The following is an 8,921-nucleotide window of genomic DNA, read 5'->3' on the forward strand; positions in this document are numbered from 1 at the left end:
AGCATGATCTTTAAACACCTTCACAACTTCATTGCTAACAGCATTTGGAACCAGAGGTATATTGTTAACCATATCTCTGGAATTAGATGAGCAGACAAGACCTTCAGAAACAACCTCCTTCTCTTCAGTAGTCCAATCATAGATTTTGTATCTTCGAGTTTCACCTTCCTTGGGTTGCTAAAATGTAAGAAGCTAATGATTAGAGACATATATATACTTATGCAGAAACAACAAGATTGGCAAACTTTACCATGGATACATCTTGAGAAGCGACTGGATTCCTGTGCAAAATCACTTTATTTATTGGCCAAGCTACTTTGCACCCCACAGCGTCCTCAAGAGATAACACATCTATTGTAGGCCTCCAGAGAGAAGCTTCTGAACTTAATGCAGATGTCACAATAACAGCCACTGCATTAGGACCAATCGGTACACGACCAATTTTGTACATCGGTTCATCAGAGCAAAATTCCTCTTCACCAACAACTACATCTTCTGCCTCAAACCAATCCAGTATTTGTACTCTCACTCATTCTTTGAATCCAGCACTAGTCTCGGATGTTTCAGTCTCACCATTACTATTCTGTGAGAAGGAAAAAGAATTATTAATGGCATAAAACCAGTTGAGTAAATGTAATTAAAACAATTACCTTCTTCTCAGCTAAGTCTCGGACCATGACCTTTAACTCTTCAATCTCACTAGCCATATCAGCAATCTTTGCGTCTCTAGATTGCAGAAATGCTAGCTTAGTAGCGGTAACCACTCTACCAAACCCCCTTACTCGTCCATTTTTGTCTTTTCCCAAAATCTTGGTCACAACATCCTCCCTTATGTTATCATCTGCTGATGTAGAGTCCATTTGACTATCAAGTGACTGTATTTGTTCCTGATACAAACATTTTATACACAATATAACACATTGATCATAATCCATTGATCATACATAGTATAACAAGTTCCAGAATTCTTACAATAGTCTCCGCAAATTGAGGCTTCACGGGTCTACCATCAGCATGAGTATGTCCCGCAATCCATACGTTACTCCTACTTACCTTACTTGGGTCTTGGCTCTTTTTTTTTTCTATATAAAATACAGATATATCTCAATACGAGTTTATTCTAGTAAGCTGTACAATATATAGAAGTTTGAGGTATTCATTTTACCATATCATAAGCTAAACGAAGCATTCTTTTGCGGCTGGTTGTATGAGGAATCTGATTTTTTCTCAGCTCTTTGTACCTGTTACTTATTTCCTACAATATAAATATGAGTGTGATTAAATCTATAAGACATGACATATAAACAAGAAAGTTATCACTTAGTTGTGGATAATTTACCGTGAAAGTTGTGGTCGTCTTGCTCCTAACCCAAGAGTTCCACAATTGAATGGATGGGACGTTGCTGGGTTTTAAATCTAATCTCTTAGCAGCACGTACTTGTGACACTAGCCTTGACTTCCCAGCCCTCCACAAGCTTCCCAACTGCTCGAAAATACAAGCTTTCTGCCACTCATCTTGCAAGTTAAACCTCCCCTGCATCAAAATAAGCAAAGGTCAAACATGCTTATAATTTCATCTTGCGGCTCAACAAAACATATATATACAAAACTGAATTTCTTCCCACATTGTTGCTTTAGTCGCTGCATCAAGTTTTCTCCAATCAGAAAGAGTTACCGGAACATGTTCCCTCACAAGAGGACCAAGAAAAGATGACAATGTAACTGAACCAGGTCCAACATGATCACCAAAGTCATTGAATGTGACCGCAACCTTTTCATTAGGATTTTCAGCCACTCTACGCATCTTTGTTGGTCCTCTTCTATTTTTTTCTTTCACTTCATCCGCTGGTAGCTGAACTCCGTCAGTACTAGGAATCTCATCATCTTGAGCATTGGTAACTTCATCTTCTTCCATATTGAGAGCTTTTTCTTCGTTTCCTTTCTCATTGTTGTCATTGTCATTCTCTATGTCTTCCTCTTGCTCTTCATGTCCAGTCAAACATGCTTCTCCGTCTTTCTCAGAATCTTCTTTATCATCTTCCTTATCTTCTCCTGCAACATCATCATCTTCTGGTGTTACATCTTCTGGTGTTACATCTTCCGGTGTTACATCTTCCGGTGTTACATCTTCTATCTCATCATCTTCAGGTGTCACAGCTTCTTGAACAGTCAAATTCTTGATTCTTATACTTCTTCTCGTTGACGTTAGAGCTAAATTCTTTTTTGGGGAAGCCACTTTCTTTGTTGATCTTTTATTCACCTTAAGTGTTGTTGCAAAAGCAACTTGTACCTCCAACCCTTGAGTACATCTACTAGAACGACGAGAACCAACTCGTCCTCCTCCTCTTGTCTTTGCCATTTCTGAAATCAATCAAGGTAAAATCGAAATCCAAAATCAAACGAAGAACATGTTCAATCAAAGTAAATTTGAAACCCCAAATCAAAATCGAAACCCAAAATCAAAAATCGAATCCGAAATTCACAAACTTCGACATGCAATGATCAAAATTGATACCCGAATTCAAAAACTTTCACATGAATGTTCACACAAACCCAAAACCAGAATCGCTTTTCAAAATATTTGTTGATAATTAACAACGGAGCTTCTAGCTCTAGTGGTAAAGGGCTTACAGCTGTGAGTACCGCCACCTGGGTTCGAATCCCGGCCACTGGGGAATTAACATTTCGACATCGCCATGGACAGAGGACCGACACGTGGCAACACGTGACTAGTTTGGATCACTTCTGTGGGGCCATGATACCTCTGTATAATTCAAAAAAAATTTCATTAAAAAAAAAATTAACAACGAAACGATCGATATCAATGAGATTAAAGAAATAAGCTACGATTGAATAAGATCATACCATTTGAAGCTTCGATTCAAGAGTACAGTCTCGATTTTCTGAGAAACAATGAAGAACGAAGGTTTCGAGTCAAGGAACTCTCTGGATTCTCGGTTTCGAGTAAAAAGAACTAAGTGCGAAGAAAGAGAGAGGAACCGAAGAGTATTTTTAAACTTAAAGTATTTTTTTGACAAAATATAAATATATTTTTACATTTACGATAGCTATTAGTTTGGGGTCTGCAATAGTAAGGCGCCTACACTTAGCAAATTAACGCGGCTAAAATTATAATTTTTTCCGCGATACGAAACATAGCGTTTTAAAAACAGAAACACTATTAGAAAAGCCAGCGTTGGTATATAATAGCAGAACTGTTTTAAACGCTATCCTATGATGCTATTAATACCCACATTTTCTGTAATGATCTGATTTTAAATTCACAATTAAAAAGCAAGCACCATGCGGTTGAAATGCAACAACTGTTGGACTTTAATTAATTAAAGGAAGCAACATTTCAGACAAAACGTGTCGGTTATGAGTCAACATACGCGTTGATTAAAATGCACCGTTTGAGTTAACGTATGCGTTGATTAAAGGCACTACTTGAATGATTATGTAAAGTGATCAAGTGCAATACGAGAAAGGAAGAGCAGAAGGAGAGAAGAGATAAGATAACTGAGAATCAATTGGATTTAATATTCTTCTTTCCTATAACAAGTTTGTGAAGGAAAACTCAAAGTAAAGTTTGCTAAGGTCTCGGTACGGGTGTGTTGTACGGAGACCGATAGTTGTATTCTCAAGATAGACGCCTACGAAACTACACACACCATTGTAGGGGTATAGTTCTGTGTTAGGAGATTGTTTAGGCGAACCTCTATCAAACCACAATCGGTTAAGAAGTGAGAAGAAGAAACATAATTATCTCGTAACTTCTTATAAGGGTTTATAAATCGAGTAAGATTTATAAAAGTTTATAAACTCAAACGTATTGAGTACGTGAGATTGATTTGCATCTGTACTTTGGAATAACAACAACCAATTAAAAATTTATAATTCATTTTTAAAGCATATCATATCATTCGTACCCAATAATTTACTTTAATTTTAAATCTAAATCACTATTCCATATTTACCATTATTTTAAAAGAAAAAAGGACATTGATGATCTATATGCTGAATGTTTCGGAATATTTGTTGTTCATGGTTATCTCATTATACTTCATTTGAAATACGAATTTTTAGCCTTGTTTAAATGCAACAAAACTTGAAAATGTGCAGTAATATCTATATGATTTCGTTTCGACAGTTAAACCTAAGATCTAATTATATTATTTTATTAGAACAAAAGTAAAGAAAAGCAAAGATAATGTAAGGAAAGAGACGAGGGAGAATAAAGTGGAGATTGGAAATGTGAACCCATTTGGTGTTGGCAGTGAGTGAGATGGAACATCACATGCACTTATGCTCTCTTTTGTCCCTTTGCTCTTGGAGCTTTCACTTCTCTTTTACCTTCTTCTCTGTTTTTTCCTTGCGACTCTAATCCAACCCCACTTCGTATTTAATTCTTAAAGGTCCTTTTTTTATCGTAATCATGACTTATAACTAATGATATGCTAATTTGATCTACCATGCATATAGTCTCAACTATGCTTGGACAATAGTGGCAATTTCAAAAAATATTGTAGTCACCAAAACCATATTTTGTGACGTCAATCAATATGAAAAAAAAAACTCCTATATTTTGAAATTTGTTATTTAAATTTAAGAGTTATATTTGTTTTCTTCTCATTGTATTATGTAATGCAGTCACTGTTGAATGTATTATTATCTCTAAACATTCTCCAGCCTACCAAAATATTGTAAGCAATCTCTTGAATTATTACGACCATCTCAAAAGATGCAGCTAGTACTATCATATAATATTCAAACCGACGCGTATAAACTATAGTGGGTCTGTATGATAGATGCGTATATAATATGATAGTTGGTGTTTGTATAAATTAAATCAAAGAGTTGGAAGTGGGATTAATAGGTTGATGTGGGTCTTGGGATTCACTCCAATTCCAAAATATGCAAAAGAATGTCACTTATCGTGATGAGTGATGTTCCTCGATCCCTCTGAAAGATTCACCTGTTACATTCTCCTTTATTGTCTCTATATTTTTCTTCTTGCATTTTTCATATAAATATACACTTTACTTTAATGTAAGTTAATTGATTAGGGATCTAGATTTGGTTTGCCAACTTGACCCGCCTTGTAAGCTAAATTTAGGGTTGGGCAGAAGATATATAACATTTTCGTAAATTTGAAATATTTTCTGTTTGCTCTGATTCGTACAAATATTTAAACATTTTTTATGTTTCATTCTTCTGAAGAATGTTTATAGTTCATATGTTTTTATAAATAATACATGTAACAAAATGTTTTGTATCTCATTTTAAGCATTCGTACTATTTTTGGTCAAGATACATGCATATTTAATATGCATAATACATATTGTTGAAAAACAAAAGGCAAGCAGACAAAAAATTCAAGTGCTTTGTCACTATTTAGAAGTTTAGTTTTGTTAAGATTAAACTGAATTTTCATCATCCATCGAATCATGAGAAAAAAAAAACATGATTTTTTTTGTGGTTTTCAATTAAGATTAGGAAAAACAAGAGAAGAACTTAAAAGATTGTCCAAGAAGATTATCTCATAAAGTATATATATATATATTTTTTTTTTTTGATTAACCTGGGGGTATCCCAGGGCCATGGAGAGGCCCAGACTAATCCCCAAGGGGAGGTGCAGCCCACGGATAGACCCTTTCTCCGGGTATTCAAATGAGCCCTAAAGCATAGGCCCATATCCGTGTTAGGTGACCAGGATAATTGTGACTTAGTTTCGCGCAGCAGGTGGATCGAACCTGAAACGTGTTGGCGTCTCAGTTCCGTCTCTTTACCACTCGACCACAATCACCCGGTCCTCATAATGTATATTGAACTCATTAAAATGTTCAACCTTTATTTTTGCTTGTGTGTTTATTTTTTTTTCTGTTATCATTTTCTCATGAACTTTCTAAAAAAAGGTCATTTCCGATGACTTTAGAAAGAAAAAAAAAGAGTCATTTTCTCATGATCGGATTTGGGATTTAGTATAGATATATGATCAGTTCCGATGCACATTCAGGTATAAAGTCCTCCAAGCGGTGAACATTGATGTCATTTCGTTTTGTTTAACTGACTGGAACATCACGATATCCCTCTCTGTGGTTGGTCTTGTTGGGCTTCGGAGATCTTTTTCTCCAAAGGCGCGTTCGTCGATGCTTAGGTTGCTGTGTGGTAGCTGAGGCTAGGGCTGGGCATCATTACTCGTTACTCGCCTTAAACTCGCTACTTGATTCGTACCCGCCTTGAAAATTCAAGTACTCGATGTTGTCGAGGCAAGTAACAAGTCGACAATTTTCATTACTTGCAAGACCAAGTCAAGTATCAAGTATCATTATTATTTTTATTACTTGTTTCGTTATGCCCCGTTACTTGCCCCGTTACTTGCTCTATTACTTGCTATTTGTTACATGATCTATTAATTAGTTGTTTATATTTGTCTTTTCTTTTGCTTGCATTTAGGAATGGACACGAATACTCATTACTCTCTTTATACTTGTTACTTGTTTTGTATCCATATTGATTTTTAAATACTCGTTGTCTTTTAGTCAAGTATTACATAAAGAAGACAAATAAAAAATATATATGCATATTTCGATATATAAACATTGTATAATTTTCACGATAACAAAAATGTCTTCTCTAAACAAGTAACATGTAATAACAAGTCATATAACTACATTTTTAAGTAGAAAGTAGTTCTTTAATATTCCGAAAACTCGTAAATAGTTCACAAGTACTCGTAAATAGTTCACAAATACTCGTAAATAGTAAGTAATAGAGCAATGCAAGTAACTTGCAAGTACTTTATTTTTGATCAAGTACTTGAAATAGCAAGTACTCGTTTTTAACAAGTCAAGTACAAGTCAAAAATTTCATTACTCGTACAAGGCAAGTCAAACCGCAAGTACACGCAAAATAACAAGTACCCGCCTTGTGCCCAGCCCTAGCTGAGGCTCCGTCGGGTTTCGTGTGCGCCAGTTGTGTTCTGATGTAAGGCTCGCCGTCTATGACTTGCCTTGTACTTTTCCGGCAGGCGCTTCAACTATGTCGTCTCGGTCTTCACCGCTCTTGTGTTGTTGTGCTCTGCTGTGTGCGGGTGCTTCCTTTTCTGACCCGGCTCTTCGGTGTTGCTTGATGGAACTCCTCCGTTGATGCTTCTCCATCGAGGCCTTATGGACTTATCACCGGTTCTCGGTGGTAACGCGGGGCGAGGAACTTGGCTCTCCATTGAGTCTTTGGTCGGTTAGTTCCTCGTAGGAGACCCGTGTTTTGATTAGTCATCCCAGCACCATTGTCGGGTCTCTTGGTCCATAGTGGTGGACTAATCTTTGGTCCAGTTGGTAGGGTTTGAAGGGCTTCGCCATGATGTGGCTCTCTTAGCATCCCGCTTTCTTGCTATGGCTCGCATTTGTTTCTGTAGTCGAGCTAAATAAGTGTGGCCCTTGACCTAGCTGTGACTATCCGGATGGCGCAAATAGAGCAGCTGGTGTGATTTAGAAGTCTATAGCTCGGGCTCATGCCTTCGTCTACCTGTGGTAGTTGTGAGGTTTGATTGCTCGACAGTCATTACTCGCAAAGCTGAGCGGTGAATGGTGTCAATCATATGGAGCAGCTTTCTTGGGCAAGCCGCATTCTACCGGAACGTGGTCTCATGGTTTATCAAAGGTATCAATCTCATTTGGCAATGCTCGTTATCAACCAAGCTATTTTTTCTGGTTTGCTAGTTAGCTCGTGTTGTAAATTGTTTGTACTGTCTGATAGGACTCTTGGTGTTGCTTCTTCTTTCCTCCTCTCGGTGTTTAGTTTTTTTTTTATCTTTATCAGCTTCTAGTTTTCCTTGTAACTTCTGTCAAAAACAAAAATTTGGTATAAAATTTAACATTTACGCAAAAAAAATGAAAGAAAAATACCACAATATTCTTTAGAAAATCGTATTTACAACTCAACCAAAAAGGCAGTACAACCCAGCAACCAATTGGAAACACAACGGTGAAGACCATAGAATATCCAAAGACGATGGCTGACAAACAGGTACACTATTTCTATTAGCAAAAGGACTTTTTGTTTTTGTTAATTAAATTATTTCAGTACATATATAGTAAGGCTCCCTTAGCAAGAGAGTCGGCTAGTTCATTCTGCTCTCTAGGCATGAAGGTAAAACAAAAAAAAATTGAAAGATAAAGATAAAAATTCGATATACATGAGAATTTCAAAAAATTCCACCGGATATGAATTCGAGTTGACAGCTCTAACGAGCTCCATACAATCGGATCGAATCTACATGATGTAAGTAGAATTGTTTCTAATCAATTTTAAAACTATTTTACATGACTATTTTAAATTATTGTCGTCACTAAATCTACACAACTAATTGATGGTATTTTAAACATTTGAATTTAAAAATATATTTTAAGAAGTAGAGTAAATGTAAACGTCCAGTAAGAGTTAATTACCGTTTTCAATTAAGAATGTTTAGATTATTCTTATGTGATTTGATTGCCAAAAATATAATTTATGTAAACTAATAGCGTAAATATATAAATCTGTAATATTGTGTAACTCGTTTTTCGTAGTTTCGAATGTTATGGACACAACTTTTCACTAGCGGTGGGTGTTTGGGTATCCATTCGGAATCGGTTCAGATTTATTTGGGTTTCGGATTTTTAGGGTTAAAGATCAACTTCATTTGGATATTTATAATTTCGGTTCGATTTCATATTTTTTCGGGTTCGGGTACAGATAACGAATTTAAATTATTTAAAAAAATATAAATTCATATATAATTTAAATTGTTCAAGATAGTTAGTACAAAGGCATCCTGGACATCTCTGTACAAAATATTAACAAACTAATACTAGTAGTTTATGTTATGTACAACTAGAGAAAACCCTAGTGACATATATAAAAAGTTAATGAATAGTGGC

This window comes from Brassica napus, chromosome C7 (genome assembly GCF_020379485.1).
Source record: "Brassica napus cultivar Da-Ae chromosome C7, Da-Ae, whole genome shotgun sequence".
Taxonomy (NCBI): domain Eukaryota; kingdom Viridiplantae; phylum Streptophyta; class Magnoliopsida; order Brassicales; family Brassicaceae; genus Brassica; species Brassica napus.